The 20,031-nt window shown below is 48.8% G+C and overlaps 1 pseudogene; it reads left to right on the top strand.

Moving 5' to 3' along the window:
* The first annotated feature begins 18,678 nt into the window (after nt 1–18,678).
* LOC127491485 (glycogen synthase kinase-3 alpha pseudogene) lies at nt 18,679–19,825 on the top strand (annotated as a pseudogene).
* Nucleotides 19,826–20,031: the final 206 nt, after the last annotated feature.

The following is a 20,031-nucleotide window of genomic DNA, read 5'->3' as shown; positions in this document are numbered from 1 at the left end:
GTGTGGGCTCGGCAAGGCTCACAGAATACATACTTGTTTGTGTCTGGAAATTCAACAGCTGCAGCTCAGGGACTCAGAAAACAGATCTGCAGAGGGAGACCACACCATTCTTTGTCCCAGACAACCATGACCACCCTTTTAGCCCAAAGAAGCAAAGACTGTTTGCTCCCCGCTGAGAGTTCACATTTGTCAGCTGGGGTTCTGATGCACACTGGTACTGGTGTCTTCTGATGGGAGCCCTGGGGCCCTGACTCAGCAGATAATGTGGTCATGAATCCGGATCCTCTGAGCACCTGCCAGCAGTATTGCAAAGGTGGTTCATTAGTGTCAAAGCTCATTGCCAAGCGTTCATCCTTAAGATAAGTGAACCTTTGTCTGGGGTTTATCCTCTGCCCTGTATTCCCCTTTAGTTGACCAGAGGTTTTTATGACTTTGGGGAGGGAGCTCCCCAAGTCAGAGCAGCATCTTCCGGCCAGTATCTGCTACCCCGGCTCCACCACAGATTAAACCATCAGCTGCTGCTCTCAGGCCCCGAGCATGCACTGCCCATGGGTGCTAAGACAGAAAACAGAAGCAGAGGCACAACCGCATTCCTGCCCTTGAGAAGGAGAAGCAGGGGGTTGCCGTCCTTTTTGGTGGCCTGTGACTGAGGACAGTGTGTCTTTACAAGGAACATGCTCTTCTAGCCTGGCGTGTGGTCCTGCAGTCCTCAGGCTGGGCTTGCAGTGCTGAGAAAGCTACATGCGGAATGTGAAAGGGAGAGACGGCACCCATCTTGGCTGACATTTTTTGCTGGCCTAGCGTAGGCGATTGTTAAGGGGACAAATACAAGGGGACTTCAGAAAGCATGTGGGGAAAATGGAATTAAGAGAGAAATAGGAGTTTCCCGTGATTCTTTGAAGCATCCTGGTGCAGTGGTCGCTTCGACCCTGCATGTGAAAACACAAGGTAACACCATGAGAAGTCAAAGCTGCAGTGCCAAGGGAGCAGAGTGGTTGGGGTGCAACTCCCTTGCTTTGCCTGCAGCGCAACTGCCCCCTCCCAGGCCCCTGGGTGCTTCCAGATCAACCCCTCAGAACAAAATAGTGTACCTCTTCATAACATGTGCCATGTTTCCTTGGTCCACTCTTCTTCAGACAGAGAGCTTCTCTGACATCCCCCTAGGAAACAGCTGGCCTTGCTTAAAATTGAGTGCCAGCCAACCCACCCCATCCCAACCAAAAAAAAAAAAAGAAAAGAAAAGAAAAGGGGGCTTGGCACAGCCACTGCACAAGGACTGGGAAGAGAGAGGACACCCAATGCACCAGTACATTTCGAGCTGTGATGTTAAGGCAAGGAGAGAGAAAGCCACCTGTCTCTTTCAGAACATTCTTCCCCTCAGGCCTTGGGCTCAGTGAAGAGAGGCAGGAACATGCTGGCTAGTTTTCCCCATAAGCTGCCCAGCCCACCCCTGGCAGGTGCGCCATTGCCCCAGGAAAGCAGAAGTGAAGAAGCCTTCCCCAGCCCTCACCGGCCCTCCTTCCAAACAACTTGTAAGTCCCAAGGGCACGGAAAGAGTTTGTCCTCCGCCAAACACAACTTCCTGTTTCTAAGAAAGAGAAGAAAAAAATAGTTGAAAGGGTTTTGGACACTGGCGATCTCAAGTTTCTGTAAATGCGGATGAATCAGACACATGTGGAAGAAATCTCTCCGGAAGTAAGAAGACAGACTGAGTTGCTTCTGCTGGACAGAATGTGGGAAAGGGAGCTGGAAGAGGGGACCCATTAGATGCTGAAAGGAGACGGAAAGGCCACATGAACGCCAGATCAGAGAGGGTCCCAGGGATGACAAGGGCCAATGACGCCCCTCCCGAGGTCACATCCTGACTTCTGATTACTCAGAACTTCTCCACCTCTGAAATTGTAAATTCAGATATCCTACTCCTGGACCCGGCATTGAGGCATAGCCCGTAACCTGCTGGCATCCCATATGGGTGCTGGTTCAAGTCCCAGCTGTTCCACTTCCAATCCATCTCCTTGCTAATACGCCTGGGAAAGCAGCGGAAGATGGCCCAAGTGGGAGACTGGGAGCAAGCTCTTAGCTCCTGACTTTGGCCTGGCCCAGCCCTGGCTGTTGCAGCCATCTGGAGAATGAACCAATGGATAGAAGATCTCTCTCTCTCTCTCTCTCTCTCTCTCTCTCGGTGTGTATCTCCCTATCTCTCTCTCTGTAACTCTGACTTTCAAATAAATAAAATAAATCTTTAAAGAAAAGTTTGAAGAATGTCTTACTAAAAAAAAATCCTACTCGCCAATCACAACTTCCCATGCTTCTAGAATGCTCATCAGTCCCCACTAAACTTATCCTTGTTCATCATGGGGCCTCCAGCCCTGACTATCGCCATTTAAATGTACTTTCCCCAGATGTCTTTGCTTCTGCCTCTACTCCTGGGACTCCAAGCTCCAGCACCTCAACCTTGATCTTGCCGACATTCCTTGTCCCACCAACCATCTGTGATGTGCAAACCTTCACTCCGGACCCATTCAGCTCTCCCCTCACACCCACCTCCTTCGTGCCAACAAGCAACATCCACACCACTGGAGAACCACTGAACTCTACAGTTATGGTGTGAACTCTGTCCAGCGACCCCAGCAGGCTCCCCCACTCAGCTCCATCTCCAGTCCTCCACAGAAACTGCCTTCCACTCCGCAGTATCCTCAGCCTCACCACACCGCCACATTTCACTGAACGCAGGTGCCACTCCATGGAACCCAACAGTGTATCTCTCACCCCAGTAGAAGGAGAGGGGACACCCTGTCACTGTCAGTGTGCACAAAGAATAAAAATCCAAACCTCCTAACAAGGTCCCACCTGAAGGTTGCCTGCAGGCTCCCAGTCCTATTGCGCAGTCTGAATGCGCCCCTCCGGTGACGTTTTCCCCCATCAGTTTCTCAGGCCCTTTGTCACAGCAGGCCTCCGCACCTGCCTGCCCCAGCCCAGGCTCTCTCCTCTGCTCACTGCCGGGCATCCCCAATTATTCCTTTGAGTTTCGGGCGGGAAGGCATAGCCTCAGGTGGTTCTCTCCACCTTCTCCAACCTAAATGAGGCCCTGTGACTCATTTTTTTTCATATTTAGCCATTCTATACACTGCATGTCCATTGTTCATTTAGTGCCTGCCCCTCTTTCCGACTAGAGGGCAAGGATTCTTTGCTGATGGCTTCATGTGTGGAGGCCAAGTTCATGCTGGTCACACAGCAGTGCACAGTTCCAGTCAGCTCCGGCTGCCATAACCAAACCAACTACAAGGCTTCAGCAACAGAAATCTATTTCTCACAGTTATGGGTGCTATCTCAGGGGATCAATGTAGAAAAACTGATTCAGTACTCCACTGGTCTGGATAGCCTCACCCCAGCTAGAAATGAAATCTGAGGAAGAATTTGCTAGAACTTCAGCTTCCTGGGACCAGCGTTGTAGTACAGCACACGAGACCACCATTTGCATAGCTGGCATCCAATATGGGAAAATACCTGTTTGAGTCTTGGCTGCTCTGCTTCTGATTCAGCTCCCATCTATTGCACCAGGGAAGGCGATAGAAGATGGCCCAAGTCCTTGGGCCCCAGCCACCCATGTGGGAGACCAATGGAGTTCCAGGCTCCAGGCTTCAGCCTGGCCCTGGCCATTGCAGCCATTTAGGGGAGAAACCAGCGTGTGGAATGTCTGTCTGTCTGTCTCTCTCTCTCACTCCCACTCTGTCTTTCAAATAAATAAATCTAAAAACAAAGAACTTCAGCTTCCAACCATTTCAACATGACTTCGATGTCACACACATGTCAAAGGGGATTAGCGTGTATATTCAAAGAGCATCAGATACAGAGTTAGATGTTCTGGTTCAAGTTTTGTCTCTGCTCTTTATCAAGTATCTACAGGTGGCCCTGAGTAAGCCACAGTCCCTGTGAATTTCAGTGTCTTCTAGAAAATGACTTATTGACTTCAAATGGGAAAACGTTATAAGTAGGTGCTTTGCAAATGACAGTGGGTAGGAATGCAATACCTTATGTCCTTAGGCAATTGGGGACATCACTCACTGGAACAGCATTTTGGTTACAACCAAATCTCTGGGTCAGAGATAGGTGTAGGTAAAGAAGGAGAGAGAAAAGCAAAAAATTACTTAACTCAGTGAACACCAGAATGGGTGGTATAAGTTCTGTGCATGCTGGCAAATAAGAGAGATTTGGGGCAACAGAAATCAAACCTGGATGTATGTGACTCAGTGGTGTGGAACCCTGGAATCCAGAGTCGGCCTTGGCAGAGATGTGCAATGTGTACCACACTCGTCTGTCCTCGGAGTGCTGAGCCCTGGGGAAATAAACACAGTTTGGGCTGAAAATATCAACTTTATTTTTTATAACTGCAAAAGACTAAAACCAGGACCAGCGCTGTGACATAGTGGGTAAAGCTACCATCTACAGTGCCAGCATCCCATATGGTCCCTGGTTCGAGTCCTGGCTGCTCCACTTCTGATCCAGTTCTCTGCTATGGCCTGGGAAAGCAGCAGAAGATGGCCCAAGTCCTTGGGCCCCTGCACCCTCGTGGGAGACCCAGAAGAAACTCCTGCTTCAGATTGGTCCAGCTCCTGCTATTGTGGCCATTTGGGGAGTGAACCAGCGCATAGAAGACCTCTCTCCCTCTCTCTCTTTCTCTCTCTCTCTCTCTCTCTTTCCATGCCTCTGTAACTCTACCTTTCAAATAAATCTTTTTAAAAAAACTTTAAAAAAAAAGACTAAAAACAAACCAATGCCCATAAGTATGTCGCTAAATACATTCTGAAAATCCATTTAAAAATCCTGCATAACACTAAAAAAAAAACTGAAAAGAGAGCAAGATGGTGAGCAGTCTAAATAGTGCACTATGGCCGGTGGGCAAAATACCTTAGTGTACCTATGTTGGCATCTGTATAAAACATGTGTGGTAGCACAGTGGGGCTGCTTCAACATGGCTGCCTCCCTGTGGAAATGGGAGGAAAACTAGGAAGCCTGGAGACGAGATTGGAGAGACTTGTCACTCTCTGCACTTTTGTACCTTTTGAGCTTTGCGCCACGTCACTGGCACAGCACTATTGTTTGAGTTGTGTCGTCAGCACAATCGGACTTTAGAAGCATCTCAGACCTAGAACCAACGGGCTCCCTAAGTCCCACCACCCAGCTTTCTCCCAGAAGGTCAGATGCCATGACCCGCATGTAAGGAAGTAAAATCGAGACAGCCACATGGAGGACCAGAGCCCCAGCACACACACTGTCCGTCCCCGAGATATGGAACACAGGGGCCGCCGACAGCCGCACCTGTTTCCCACAGCAGGAAAGAGTGGGAGGAGAGGGGCTGGCGGTTTCTCCCCCTGGCTTCCTCCCTCACTGTGGCAGAGTTGAGGATGGGGACCACGAGCACCCTCCAGACCTGGGCTGGAAAACTCAGCATGCAGGGGAGGAGTGAGAGCTGGGGCACACGTGCGGGACAATGGCGCTGAGGAGTTGGAAGCCAGGAGGGAAGACAAGGCAGGGCTGAATGGACGGCTGATGAGAAGAAATATACGGTGTTGGAGTTTTGTAGGTCACAGGGCCCAAAAAATGGACCCAGCGATCCAGCGACCTGCCCGAGCTGGGACAAGGACGGACCTCACCAGAGCCTGATTCAGCCGTGTTCTGAGGAAGCCCTTGCAGGTCCTCTGCCACATTCCCGCCCCCCACGTTTAGAAAAGCCACCAGTGTTCTGGTTTCCATTTGGCTTTGTTCAGTGGCAGCCTCTGCTCAGCCAGTCTCTGCAGAGGGGCCAAAGCGCCAAGAAACTACACACAAGAGGAGCAGCAGCCTGGGCAGGATCAGAAAATGCCAGCGCCTTTGCCACCGAGCCTCCTCCACGGAGACTGCCAGGAGAGAGCTTTGCAAATGGAATCCATCTGCACGCAGCTGATGAGAAACATCTGAGGCAGAGAAGCCAGGACTCCCGGAGATCGGTGCGTTGCCCACTGCGGAAGGCCGGAGTGCCTTCCCCAAGGTTTCTGCTCGGAGCGAGGCTTTGCACTCGCAAGAAAGACATGGGCTCCTTCTGGGAAGCCCGTGCAGACCCTGTGGTGGGCCCTGACCTCACAAAGCCCACTCTCCTGCCTGTCCCCTCTGCACATGCGTGCCGCAGTCTGCCCCGGGGTTACTGGGCCTCGTTGCTCTGTTGGGTTCAGGCTGACAGGGGCAGGTTCTAGGTAGATTTTGGTCATGGATGGTGCCTGTTTTTTTCCCCTGGAGTTTGAGAAGATCAGAAAACCTGACTCACTTGACCAGGTGTGAACTCCCCACCTCCCATGTAGAAGACCATGATTCCTCCCAATGCAGTCAAAGAATTTGGGGCACTCTCCTTCGGTTTCCTCTGCAATGAAACCTGATGTCCAACGGGTGGTGGCATTATTCATTGCTTCACACACGTTCCGGATGATGTCTCGTAAAGAACTCTCTGCCTGGAGCTGAAGAAAGAGCGAGTTAAATAGGAAAGCTATAGGAACAGTGGTGGTCTCGCAAATGCCAAGGGAAATTGCAACCTGATTCTCATACTTGAGGTTGGATCCTAGACTCACCCACCCTCTGGATGGAAAATGACAATACCCCCAGGTACAGCAACTTCAGATGGATAATTGTTTGTCCAGTTCCTTTGTCCTCGTTGCTTTTCCACCATCCCGCCTTTGTTTCGAGCAGGAGGCCGGCTGCGATTGCCCGGCAGACAAGTGGACAGTGCACACGCTGGCGTGACGCTTGCATTAATTGAGTGCTTCTCGTCCAGCTGGCGTGAGCAGGGAAATTGCTCAATGCAGACCTGGCATCTGCAAAGCTCTGGTCCAGTCCCGGGCCCGCTGGTGATGGATGGTTCTGTGATTCGATAGAGCCACCCGTCCAGAAACCATTAAACCAAGAGTTGCCCTATGTCTCGGTTTCTCTGAAGGATCTCTTCACCATGTGTTACTCTGAGCATAAACATTATGCTGACCTTGATCCAGGAATTTAAACAGTGTCATTTAATGTAAACGCTAACAAATACCTTCTTGCTGAAGCGGTCTGTTTTCAGCGTGGGTAAAGGTTTCTTCTCTACGAAAGTACTTCGGGGCATTGGATTTTAAATTTCGCAGGCAGATCTGCAATTCTTCTCCCATTTACGTTGCCTGGCCTTCCAAGCATTCCTGCCAGCTTCGAAGGTTGAGGGAGCCCTCTGCTGATGGCTTGGCTGTAACTTCACGGCACGTAGCAAGGAAAACGAGATGACGTCTCAAGAACTCCCAAATTGGAGAGCTGTCAGCTTGAGACATGACTGTCGCTAGGAGATCTAGTGCAGGCTTCTGCTGCGAGAAGCCAAGGCTCCAGATATGTCCTTGACTTCCTCCAACTACCCACATGACTTCAGGTTTTATTCTTTTGGGCAAGAGAAGAAAAAAGTCTGGAGGAGGTTCCCACCCTGTGCATTGAAGACTTCATGCTTCCGTATGCACATATGCGTCTGTACGCACACATACGCCACACCAAACACACACTTCTGTTTTTACACATGTACACACAAACATAACGTACGTGGCAAGGCCCACTACAGGAAGATTCTGCCCTGTGTACGTGTCCTGGAATACAGGAGTGGGTGGTACCCAAGTATATCCTCAGTAATCCCAGGATCGTGGGACTGAATGGAACATTCTCCAGATGAAAGACTCTGACCAGGCCACAGCTTGAGAGGGAGAGGAATTCTCTCCAGCGGCTGGGGCCTTGATGCTGGAGGTTAACAGCTTAACACCAGGGTGTGGTGCCCCATTCTGAACCCTGGAAATTAATGGGGATAAAGGTGGGCTGACTGCCAAGCCCTGGTGTGAATCCCAAGAGAAGCGCCTTTCTATTTTGAGATCTGTCCCCATCCACGGCATGCTGTCCTGAGCTGTGACACATGTCCCATCGCTCCTTCTATAGGCTTCCTACCCCAACTCTGTGATTCCTGAGCTTTCTGGAGTTTTCGATCCATGGACCGTGACAACAATTTACTCCCTGATCACGTGGTAGAATATGAACAAAACACCTGACCCAGACGTCCATGGGGAGAACCAACAGCATGAGCTCCCCCTTACCCAAAGCATCCCAGGAAACGCGGGCAGTGGCTGAGGACTGGAGGAAGCCCGGAGCAAGGGGTCACCTCTCTCATGACAGCCCTTAGGCCACTTTCATCTCATGACTTCCCCCTTCTCCGTGTGTCAGGGCCTGACAATGCTTCAAGCCTTAGCTTAAATGTCACCTCCTCCAGGAAGGCTTCTTCAGCTTGCCCAGACATGGGGAACTGTCCTGTGTTTACCCGCAGGATTCTGTTTACATCCTTCTCCCATCCCACCACGGAATACTCACAGTTTGTAAATTGAGGTCAAGGCCAGCTCTTACTCATGTCCGTGTCCCCTGCTGAATTCCGCCCCCAGGTCACTCCATGCCCCTCTATCCTCCGGCTCCTATTCCCCATCCTTGCTCCTCGGTCTGCTGCCTATCAGAGCGCCTCCCACAGACACCAGTCATTGCTCCATTAAACCAACACCTAAGGAGTCGGGGAGAGAATACTCCACAGACAGAAGAAAGGCAGTGCCGTGATGACAGGCAACCGATGTATCATGTCAGACCCTAAGTACTCTCATGTGTCAGTTCCAACACGGCTCATCTAGAAGCTTCCCAAGATTCTCAGTTTCTCCAGTCCAGGAACCCTATTTTATACCTGTGACCACAGAGCATTGGACCAGAGTTCGAGTCACTGTAAATTCGAAAAAGACCCCCTTCCTCATGATACATTACTGACAACTGCTAGAAATCTGTCATTAAAAACTGTTTAAACTTAAACTTGCTGTGAACAGAAGGTAAGTGACAGTCCCCAGGGTTGTGCGATGGGCTGCCCCAAGTTTGCTTCTAGGAAACTAAATGATATTCTGAATATCACATACTTCATGACTCACAAGAAATTCTTGGTCAGAGATTACCGGAACGCTTCTAAAGTTTAATCCATTTCTGAAAGTTCTCTTGTGGAATTACTTTCACAGCTCTTTTATAAGCCACACATAAAAATTATGCAGTGGGAGACAGTTTGTCTTTTTTTTTTTTCTTTTTGTAATCCCTTGTTTCGTGCTGAAGTCATATTAGCAGACTTGTGTCTCCATTTGACTAATCAGATGTGGCTAAAAATGAATTTCAATGCTTCTAAAAGTCAAACCTATTGTTTAAAGAAAAAAGGTTTGTGACCACTGACTAATCAGAGAATTCCAAGGGCATTGTCCAAAAATTAAATTTTGTGTAAAAAGCATTTATAACTTACGTGCATATCCCAGATATTCCCAAATCTCTAATTATAAAAAGTTAGGCACATTATTGTTTATTTAATTCAAACTGTCAAGTACTTGTTGAATATAAAAGCCGTTGAGGGCTGCAGATTGTAAAGATCAGATCTTCTGAGTCTGTGACAGAATCACAAGAAACCTGGGACTTTGGAAACAACTCAAGCTGGGCGCTCAGTAAAGCTGACACTGTGGATGGCTTCAGGGGATTTCAGTGGCATGATGTTCTCTGGTCTCCTTTCTGGACTTGAGAATAACTTGGATTATTACTTCATTCCAATTTTCCAGTCTTAACCAAAGAATGTCCTTGAAAGGTCATCGGATTCACTAATAAATGCTGCCAACTCCGTGCTTTTTCAAGCATGGATTATTCATTTAATCAACAAGCACTTTCAGGCCCCTGTCACGTACAGCACATAGTACCCAACCCTACAGGAGTTACGAAGATGATCAACGGTCCAGGGAAGACTAGACTCGGATTCTAATCTAAAATCTGTAGGTTGAAATCAAGATAAGAAAGAACATATCAGGGCTGGTGCTGTGGCTCAGCAAGTTAAAGCCCTGGCCTGCAGCACCAGCATCCCATATGGGCACTGGTTCAGGTCCCTGCTGCTCCACTTCCAGTCCAGCTCCCTGCTACTGTGCCTGGGAAAGCAATGGAGGATGGCCCAAGTCCTTGGGGCCCTGCACTGACGTGGGGGACCTGGAGGAAGCCACAGGCTTCTGGCTTCACCTTTGATCTGTCTTGGCTGTTGCAGCCATTTGGGGAGTGAACCAGCAGATGAAATCTCTCTCTCTTTCTCTCTCTCTCTCTCTCTAACTCTGCCTTTCAAATAAATCAATAAATCTTTTTTTAAAAAAGAAAAGAAAAGAAAGAATCTAGTAGGGTGGGTGTTTGTAATAGTGGTTAAGACACCACTAGGGACCCCCAATCCCATATTGGACTTTCTGGGTTCAAATCCTAGCTTCACTCTTGATTCCAACTTCCTATTGATATGCGCTCTAGGGGGTGGCAGATGATGGCTCAAGTAGCTAGATTTCTGCCACCCATGTGGGAGACCCAGATTGACTTCCAGGTTCCTGGCTTCAACCTGGCCCAGGCCTAGCTGCTGTGGGCATTTGGGGAATGAACCAGTGGACAGAAGATTCTTTCTCTCTCTCTCTCTCTCTCTGAAATAATTTTTTAAAAGAATATCATAAGTACTACAATCACTCATTGATTAGACAGCAGAAATGACAGGGGCTTCAGACAGTAAGACACCTGTGAATGGGAGTGGTTATGGAGGCCTGGAACTAAACTCAGCCTTAATGGATGTAAAGTCTTCCACTAGGCAGAGGAGGAAGCAGCCATTCTAGGAGCGACCACGACAATGACAGCATTTGGTACAGTAGTCTTGGAGAACAGAAGTGGGCCAAGTCAGCGACACAGAAGCTGAAGCAGGGGTGTAGTGGCTATTAGATCAGAGAGGTAGTTTGGGACCAGATGGTGAAGCTTCTGAATAACAGACTTTATTCTACTTTATCCTGTGTAGGGCAGGAAGTGTGGCACACCATGGGAAGCTGGGCAAGGGACACAGTAATGCTGACCTTTCAACGGGTCTCGTCGACATCAGTTCCGTGGGCAAAGGGATTCGCAGGGCAGCACATCTACATCTTGAGCCTTTTGGAAGAAGACAAAGAGGCGGGAGGAGGAAAAAGATGACGACTCGGGGATTAGCTGTGCACTTCAGTCTCCCGTGTCCACCCTGGCCTCTGACCACAGGTCATCAGCAACGGGCAGCTGAGGGAGGGAAAGGAGGAGGAACGGCAGAGCTGCTGGTGGCTGGAAAGCAAGCACTCCTGGCAGTGAACCCTACCACATCTAGGCCTAGGATAAAGCAGTGGGATTAGGTGGTTTGCTGGGCCCCATGGCGTGGTCTGTGGTGCTGTCAGCAGCCTTTAATCAAAACATGACAGTGTAGCACACAGGGTGGCTGGTTTATGTTCTAGATATTAAATGCAGGCTTACATGTCCCTCTATTTATACACGCACCCAGGCCTGCTGGACGACTGCCACTCCATTCAAGGGAGGTAAAATAAAACCCTCCTGTGCGGCGTGCTGAGACACACGCCGTGCATTCCTGGAAGCAGCAGGCAAGAAAGGGTTTGACCTCCAACCACAAGAAGGAATCCAGTAGGGGAAGCCACGCCGTGGCCGAACAGACCACAGAGAGAAATCTGTTCCCAGTGTGTGCAGGGCTAGTCCTGGTAAACCTGGTAGGTGGAATGTTGAACAGGCTACACCAATCTTAAAGGACAGGAAGGCATCGGGCACCACCTGCCTGCCTTCATATTAGCATCATCGTCAAACTTCAATCGTGTCCAAAATCTTGCCCTTGGGAGACCACCAAGTTTAAACTCACTTCATTCCCCAATTCACTGGGCACATCCTACAGTGGTCCTTTTTGGGAGACGAAGCCAGTTTCTACCCAAAGGAAAGCAGTCTGCAGAAATCAACCTGGTTGGTTGTATGGCAACTTGCTAAGTTTAAAATGTTGCACAGGGACAACTGGTGGGCAGCTTTTCCCTGCTACATAGATCTGTAGCTCACAGCACCAACCTCTGGTGCCTCCTGCTTTGCCATGCTCTTGAGCAGTTCTACACAAACCTACACCTTCTTACCTTGGCCACCTCCTTCCCACTGCTTTCCCATGTTACTAGACTTGAGTATTTCCAGGGCTGGTATTTAGCGAAGTGGTTAAGATGCTGTTTGGGACACCCACATCTCGTATCAGAGTGCCTGGGTTCAAGTCCCAACTCCACTCCTGGTTCCAGCTTCCTGCTAATGCATAACCCTAGGAACAGCAGGTGACGGCTCCCTGCCTCCATCGTGGGAGACCTGGATCAAGTTCCCAGTTCCTGGCTTTAGCCTGGCCCTGCCTCTGGTGGGCATTTGGGGAATGAACCAGCAAATGGGAGAGTCCTCCCCAACTTCTCCCAAATAGAGAACATTAATAAGTTTGTTTTTAAAGAACAGAATGCTTCGTCTTTTGAACTTTTCCTCGTCAAAGGGTACTTTTCACATTTGCCGTTTTCTCTAACAATTCCCATACACAGCTTTCCCCCACTCATCACATCCCTCCTCCCATATGACCTCAGACATCACACACAGCCCAGTAGACTCATTGAAAATGCATGCAAATTGTAGAACCTCCATGGGTTTTCAATAAATGTTGTTAACTCACTCTCTGAGTCTTACAGCAAGACGGCATACTTCGGCAAAACACAGACATCACACAAAGAGAATTTCATGATGCAAATACAGGAGTCCCCACCATGTGCTGTGGGCACATTCTAAGAGCCCCCAGTGGATGCCTGGAATTGTGGATAGTACCAAACCCTGTATATGCTGTTTTTCCTACACATCCATACCTATGACAGTTTAATTTATAAATTAGCACACTAAGAGATTAATGCCAATAACTAATAATAAAATAGAACAATCACAACAATACATTGCAATAAAAGTTATGTGATTATTCTCTGTCTCTCTCTCTCTCTCTGTTCTCCCTCTCTCCCCTCCTCTTCCTCTCCCTCTCTCCCAAAATATCTTGTTGTACTGTACTCAACCTTCTTCTTGTGATGATGTGCCAAGGTACAATTCCTGGGATGAGATGAGGTAAGCTGAGGTGAGTGACATAGACATTGTAATGTAGCATTAGGCTACCCTGTAAGGGTCCACTGGACATAAGCACTGGGACACTGGGACACCATGGATGTCAATCTGGCAACTGAGGTACCTGCTAAGTGACTAACGGGTGGGTAGTGTATACATCGTGAATACACTAGACAAGGGGATGATTCATGTCCCAGGCAGGACACAACAGGACAGCGCAGGATTTCTTCATGGTACCAGAACAGCATGTTAGTCAAAAGTTACAAATTTCTGGAAGTTTCTATTAAATATTTCCAGACGGCGGTTGACTATGGGCAACTGGAACTGCAAAAAGTGAAATAGCTGGGCCCTGTGCCTTGGCTTAGCCTGTAAGGACGCCACCTGCAATGCCAGCATCCCATATGGGTGCCAGTTGTAGTCCCAGCTGCTCCACTTCCGATCCAGCTCTCCAATATGGCCTGGGAAAGGAGCAGAGGATGGCCCAACTGCTTGGGTCCCTGCTTTCGCGTGGGAGACCTAGAAGATCCTGGCTGCTGGCTTCAGATCAGCCTAGCTCCGGACCTTGCACCATTTGGTGAGTGAACCAGTGGTTGGAAGAACTTTCTATCTGTCTGTAACTCTACTCCTCAAGTAAATATAAAATATATATATGATTATATATATACACATATATATATGTATATATATATATAAAGAAAAAGTGAAATAGCAAACACAGGGAGAGTATGGTAGTGTCATTTTTTTGGCCACACTCTGACTCTCTCTGAAGAAATGACTGGGTACTAAAACCAACGCTATTCAAATAAAAAGGGGAGCAGCAGCGGGCCTGGGGGAGGCCAACACTCACCTTAAGGAAGAGCCAAGTGTGAGGCGTCTCCCCCCAGCTTCCTCCCCCACATCCCTTCCTGTGCTCTCCCCGAGCCACTTCCGGCCAAGCCTCACTCTCCCGCCTGTCCCACCCTGGTGTTCAGATGCTCACCACATGTCCCTTGGACTGTAGTGGGTGCCTCTTGATTGATTAGTCTTCCTCACAAAAATTTCAGCAGTTTCACTTTTTGTCCAGATGTGTTACAGGTTTCCAATTGTAGCTCCTACAGTTCCACCTCCAGGTCTCTGTTCCAGGCGCCTCCTCTGCCAGTGGAAGTTTTTTTCCCCATATCTGCCTGGCTAAGTTCTATTTAATTCTCCCAAACCCAGCTTCATTGGGTCTTTCCTGAAACTCCCTTCTGGAATAAATGTCTCTTTTCCTGAACTCTCATAGCGCTCAGTGCCTTTCTTACTACAGTCAGCATACTCTGCATCCCAGATTTCTGTTCACCTGTCTTCTTGCTCCCGTTAAAATGGAAATTCCTGAGGGCAGCAGCTGTCACCTTCTCCCTCTGAGTATCATTCATTGTTAGCTTTCCTGTAATATATCCTCAGTGAGTATTTGTGCAACGAGAGGACACAGCAATCCTGAGTCGTTGGAGGCTGGGAACATTACCCGGATTTAAGAAAGAAGGTGATCAGTCTAGGCACTGAACCTCTCACCTCATTTCACAGACGAAGCAACAGAGGCAAAAGCAGGCAGAATGCTGCCTTCAAGTGACACGCAGGACTCCCAGGGAGAACTCATCAGTCCTTACCATTCTGCTCCGTGCTGGCCTTAGGTTTTTGCTTTGTGGTTTGTTTTGCTTTTTTCAAATGTCATGCACATATGTCACGGGATTGCCTTCAGGAAGGCCAGGAATAAATACCCTACTTCTTCTCATTCTCTTCTTATTAACCCCTTCTTAATTCCGTGCCTTCATAGAAGGTGCAGATGAGCTCTATAATAACAGGAAGATGTCCAGCTCATTATATACAAGGCAGGCATGGTCTAAATAGGTCAAGAAAGCAAATGTTTCTCAAGATCAAGAATAATTCCCAGGGGGCGCCATCGTGGGACAGCGGGATAAGCTACTGCGTGCGTGTAGGAGCATTGGTTCGCGTCCTGGCTGCTTCAATTCCAATTCAGCTCCCTGCTAATGCACCTGGGAAGGCAGCAGAAGATGGTTCAATTACTTGGGTCCCTGTTACCCAGATGGAGTTCCAGGCTCCTGGCTTCAGCCTGGCCCAACCCTGGCTATTGTGGCCATTTGGGGGACTGAACCAACAGATGGAGGATAGCTCTACCTTTCAAATAAGTAAAATGCATCTTTTAACACATTAACTCCCAGATCAGAGTCTTTGGGCGTCGCAAGAAAGGAACTCTTGTCGAAAGAAAGAAACACTTGAACTGTAAGGCATGTGAGACATCTATCCATCCCAAGGCCTCATCAACAGGCAGGGCCAGGAAAACAGCCGCCTGCAAGGGTTCCTATCTCCTTTAGCCACAACACCAGGGCCTCCTTGGCACATGGTTTGGAGCCTACAAACAGAAAAGTCTCAAGGCAAGCTTTATCTTCCGGCTGCTGGTCGACTGCCAAGGACGTATTATAACCTCCTGGGCTGCACTGGAGAAGCAGACATCAGATGGGAAGAACAGATTGGCAGCATCTAGGGACAGAGAGGACCCAGCCTGGGTGGTGGCCCAGGCCCCCAGCAGAGCAATGACCACCACTAACCAGGCTAATTCTGATCCAGCAGGGAGAGTTGGAGGCCTGCCCCAGGGGAATCTCTAGCAAATGTTTTCACAACTGGACTTGTGAGAACAGCAGTTCCTGATAGCAGCTCAGGAAGAAGATAGGAGCTATTAACACCTCTGGGGCTGAGCCCTGCAGTTCTTTGGACAGCCTCCCTGCCTGTTAGACAGAGGTGTGCAGAAACTCAGAAAGAGGTGCAGGCTGGTGACAGGTCGTTTTCCCCCTGCCTTTTTAGGAGGTAAAAAGCTAAATGGCTTTGTGCCTCTGTTTTGCTGACTGTGAAGCAGGGGCTTCTCCAGTGTGAGGGCCGTTGTGTTTGTGTATAAACTATCCTTTTTACAAGTGTAGACCAAATGTTCTCAGGCCACATCAGCCTGGAAGGGGGACCCTAACCTGAGACTCAGTCCTCACTGGTAGGTACCTGACCCATGGCCTGCCTTGCAGGTTGCAGGAGCCCCTTTGCATCCACTGGGGGTTCTGGAAGCTCTGTGAGAACCCTCCCCAAATGCCCCCCCAGACACTGTGCTCTCCTCCTGGCTGCACTGACCTAGTGCTGCCCCTACCCTGGGCCCTGGTATGCTGCTAGACCTCATTTCAGCGCAGGAAATCTGCTCCTCCCAGTTTGTGAGGCATTCTGTTCCTAGGGTTTGGAGTAGGAACTCATATTAGACCTTGAGTGAGGGTTCTGATTGATTCCTGTAGATCATTAAGCTTTGCTGAAAGGTTGGCATAAGACCATTCAAACAGCAATTTTCCATGTTGCACTCCGTCTCAAGGATAATGTCCTAAGGAAGGCATTTTAAAAAACAATCACCATGCACTAATCTTATTAACCAGAAGTAATCATAATTCATCGATGTCCTCAAATACCAATCCTATATATACTTTCTTGATTTTCTCAAATGTCTTTTTTAATTTTAAGATTTATTTATTTATTGAAAGGCAGCATTACAGAGAGGGAAGGAGAGACAGAGAGACAGAGGAAGAGAGAGATCTTCCATCCTTTGGCTCACTCCCCAGATGGTTGCAATGGCCAGAGCTGGGCCAGCCCAAAGGATGCAGGAGCTTCTTCAGGGCCTCCCATGTGGGTGCAGGGGCCCAAACACCTGGGCCATGCTCCACTGCCCTCCCAGGCACACTAGCAGGGAACTGGATCAGAGGTGGAGCAGCCAGGACTTGAAACTGGCACCCATATGGGATGCCAGTGTCACAGGGAGTGGCTTAACCCACTGTGCATGACACTGGGCCCTCAAACATCTTTTTATTATTAATTTGTCTGAATCAGGTCCAAGCAAAGGTTTCACATCGCATTTACTTGCTATATCTTCTCAATTTCTTATTTTATAATAATTCACCCTCCCTTTTTCTCTACTAGCATTTTGATTGGAGGATAATGCATATTTGATGGAGAAACTGAATTATCTTTTCCTATAGAATGTCCTACCTTTTTGGATCTAGCTAATTTGTGTCTTTGTCATTTTTAAAAAGATTTATTTGTTTACTTACTTATTTGAAAGGCAGAGTTAGAGAGAGAGAGAGAGAGAGAGAGAATTTTCCATCCCCTTGTTCTCTCCCCAAATGGTTGCAAAGTCCAAAGCTGGGCCAGGTCGAAGCCAGGAGTCAGAGATTCCATCCGAGTCCCCCACATGGATGGCAGGGGCACAAGCACCTGGGCCATCTTCCTCTGACTTCCCAGGCACATTAGCAGGGAGCTGGATTGGAATCAGAACTGTCAGGACCCAACCCAGCGTCCATATGTGATCCTGGGAGTTACATGGAGCAGCCTAACTGGCTGTGTCACAATCCCGGCCCTGAATCCTTGCCATTTAAGCTGATCTTCTATCCTTCATACTTCTTGTAAACCAGAAGCAAGTTCTAAGGTGCAATTTCTAGGCAAGAAGATATTATAAGTGACACTTTCCATTGCATCAAGCTACGAGACACGTAGTATTAGGTAGTCCTGCATGTAGTGAGGCCAAGATTGAGCTATTATAATATTCCCCATTGATATTCCACCCAACAGTTTTAGCCTCACTAATGTATGCTACACAGACCAATTACTAGAGATTTAAAATGGAGAGTTTTTAAAAGTTCTATCATTCTGTCTACATTTATTAGTTGGAATTCTTCTACTACTTAATTATCCTAAAATATAGTCAGTATAGGAAAGGTAAAATGAATGCTTTCTCATTATTTTTTCCATTTTCATAACAATAAATTCTCACCCTAGCAATCTCCCATGATAAACCAGGAAGATTGTTTGGGGGTGTTTACAGTATCATCGTGCACTCATGAGTTTTATATATTTGGTAGGGCATAATCCATCATACTACTATCTTAATTACTCCATTTGACCAGTGGATACCCTTTCAAAGTGTTTCTTGTGTCATTGAGACATGACTCAAATTGTCTTGCCAATTCCTTGCTTCCTGGCAAAACAAGTCATTAAAATTGATTCATGAATTTCTTGCCCCAAACCTGGAATCAGCATTTCACCCAAGGAAATGGCATTTAGAGTCTGCTTTAGGATATCCTTTTTTTTTTTTTTTTTTTTTTTTTTTTTTAAGGCAGGGTTACAGAAAGGCGGCGGGGATTAGGGGGGAGACAGAGACAGAGAGACAGAGACAGAGAGTCTTCCATCTGCTGGTTCACTCCCCAAATTGCCACAATGACCAGGGCTGGGTTAGGCCAAAGCCAGGAGTCTATAACTCCATTAGGGTCCCCCAAGTGGATGCTGGGACCCAAACACTTGGGTCAAATCCATTGCTTCCCAGGTGCATTAGAAAGGAGCTGGATGGGAAGTGGAGCAGCCAGGACTTAAAACAGCACCAACGGAAAAGGAAGACCTTTCTCTCTGTCTCTCTCTCGCTGTCCACTCTGCCTGTCAAAGAAAGAAAGAAAGAAAGAAAGAAAGAAAGAAAGAAAGAAAGAAAGAAAGAAAGAAAGAAAAGAAAAAAAAGAAAAACAGCATTGTCTGGTATTGTAGGCAGAGCCTGAAGGAGCAGCCTGCAGCTGAGGTAGCCTGGGCAGCCCAAGCCCTTGGCCTGGACCTGACCTTGGAGCCATGAGCTGCCGTGGGCCTTCAGGAGGCAGCCCTGGAGGCTCAGGCCAGGCACAGACCAGCTGCTTCACAGAGCCAGGTGGCCAATGCAGAGGCAGAGGTGGCCTCTGGGGGTTTGGCCTCCAGCCCAGGTGGCACCAGCAGTGGGGAGGCCTGGGCCAGGGTGGACATGGGAGCCCCTCATTCTGGGGGTGGTCCCAGAAGCAGCAGCTACAGTGGAGGAGGCAATGGCAGAGCGGCAGGGATACTAGCTTCCTGCCACCCAGAATGGAACTGAGTGATGACAGAGGGAAAGGTAACCACAATGGTAGCACCCTAGGCCAAGGCCTGGAGCGCTCCCAAGAGGTGGCTCACACAGACATCAAAGTGATTAGCAATGGTTCTTTTGCGGGTTATAGACCAGGCAGGATGGCAGAGACCAAGGAAGTTTCTCCAGGACAAGAGGTTGAAGAACCTAGAGCTGCACATATGCATAAACGGGACCACTGCAATACTATGAGGCTGAGATACTGTTACTACTCAGTGGGAAGAAGAGGGATGAGCTTCACCTAAATTTGGGGCTGGAAGCAGTGCCCGAGACAGTGTCATGGGTGGCCTGTCCTTTCACCAAAGCCAAATGGCCCATCGCTGCCATCTATGTCAAGGCGTGCAAGTACATGCTCTTCCGGGGCTTGGCCTACATCCACTCCCAGGATGTGTTTCCCCAGAGCCTGCTGGTGGACCCAGATACCACTGCCCTCAAGGTGTGCAATTCTGGCCATGCAAAGCAGTTGGTCCCCAGGGAAGCCAATGGCTCCTACACCTGTTCTCGCTGCTATCAGGCCCCAAGGCTCATCTTCGGAGCCACTGACTACACCTCCATCCACTGACGTGCAGTCAGCTGCCTGCATGTTGACTGGGCTCCTGCTTGGCCAGCTCATCTTCCCTGGCAACAGTGGGATGGAACAGCTCACGGAGATCATCAGTGTGCTGGGAACTCCAACTTGGGAACAAACTCGAGAGAAGAACCCCAACTACACGGACTTCAAAAGTTCATCTCTGGACAAAGGTGTTCCATTCTCAAACACCACCCAAGGCCATCGCGCTGGGCTCCAGGCTCTCTAACGCTGGTACAAGCCAGTGCCCTATGTGTAGCTCTCTCCTCACTTGAGGTTCCTGGTGCACTTTACTACTCTCTCCCAATCCTCCCAGGCTTTACCAGAGGCTCAGATCAGCTCAGGCCTGCCCCCGTGAACTCTTCCCGAGAGCCCCTCCAGCCAGCTTTCCACTTCCATTTGGGACCCCCAAGTGGGGCCCTGAAGCAGGGGAGGGGAGAGCATAGTCCATCAAACTCCTGGCTTGGCTGTGCCCCTAAAC

This window comes from Oryctolagus cuniculus, chromosome 1 (assembly GCF_051225735.1).
Source record: "Oryctolagus cuniculus isolate XC-2025 breed Fujian yellow rabbit chromosome 1, ASM5122573v1, whole genome shotgun sequence".
In the NCBI taxonomy this organism is placed as follows: Eukaryota; Metazoa; Chordata; class Mammalia; order Lagomorpha; family Leporidae; genus Oryctolagus; species Oryctolagus cuniculus.
The sequence above is the reverse complement of the archived record's forward strand: the minus strand, read 5'-3'. Positions and strand labels throughout refer to the sequence as shown.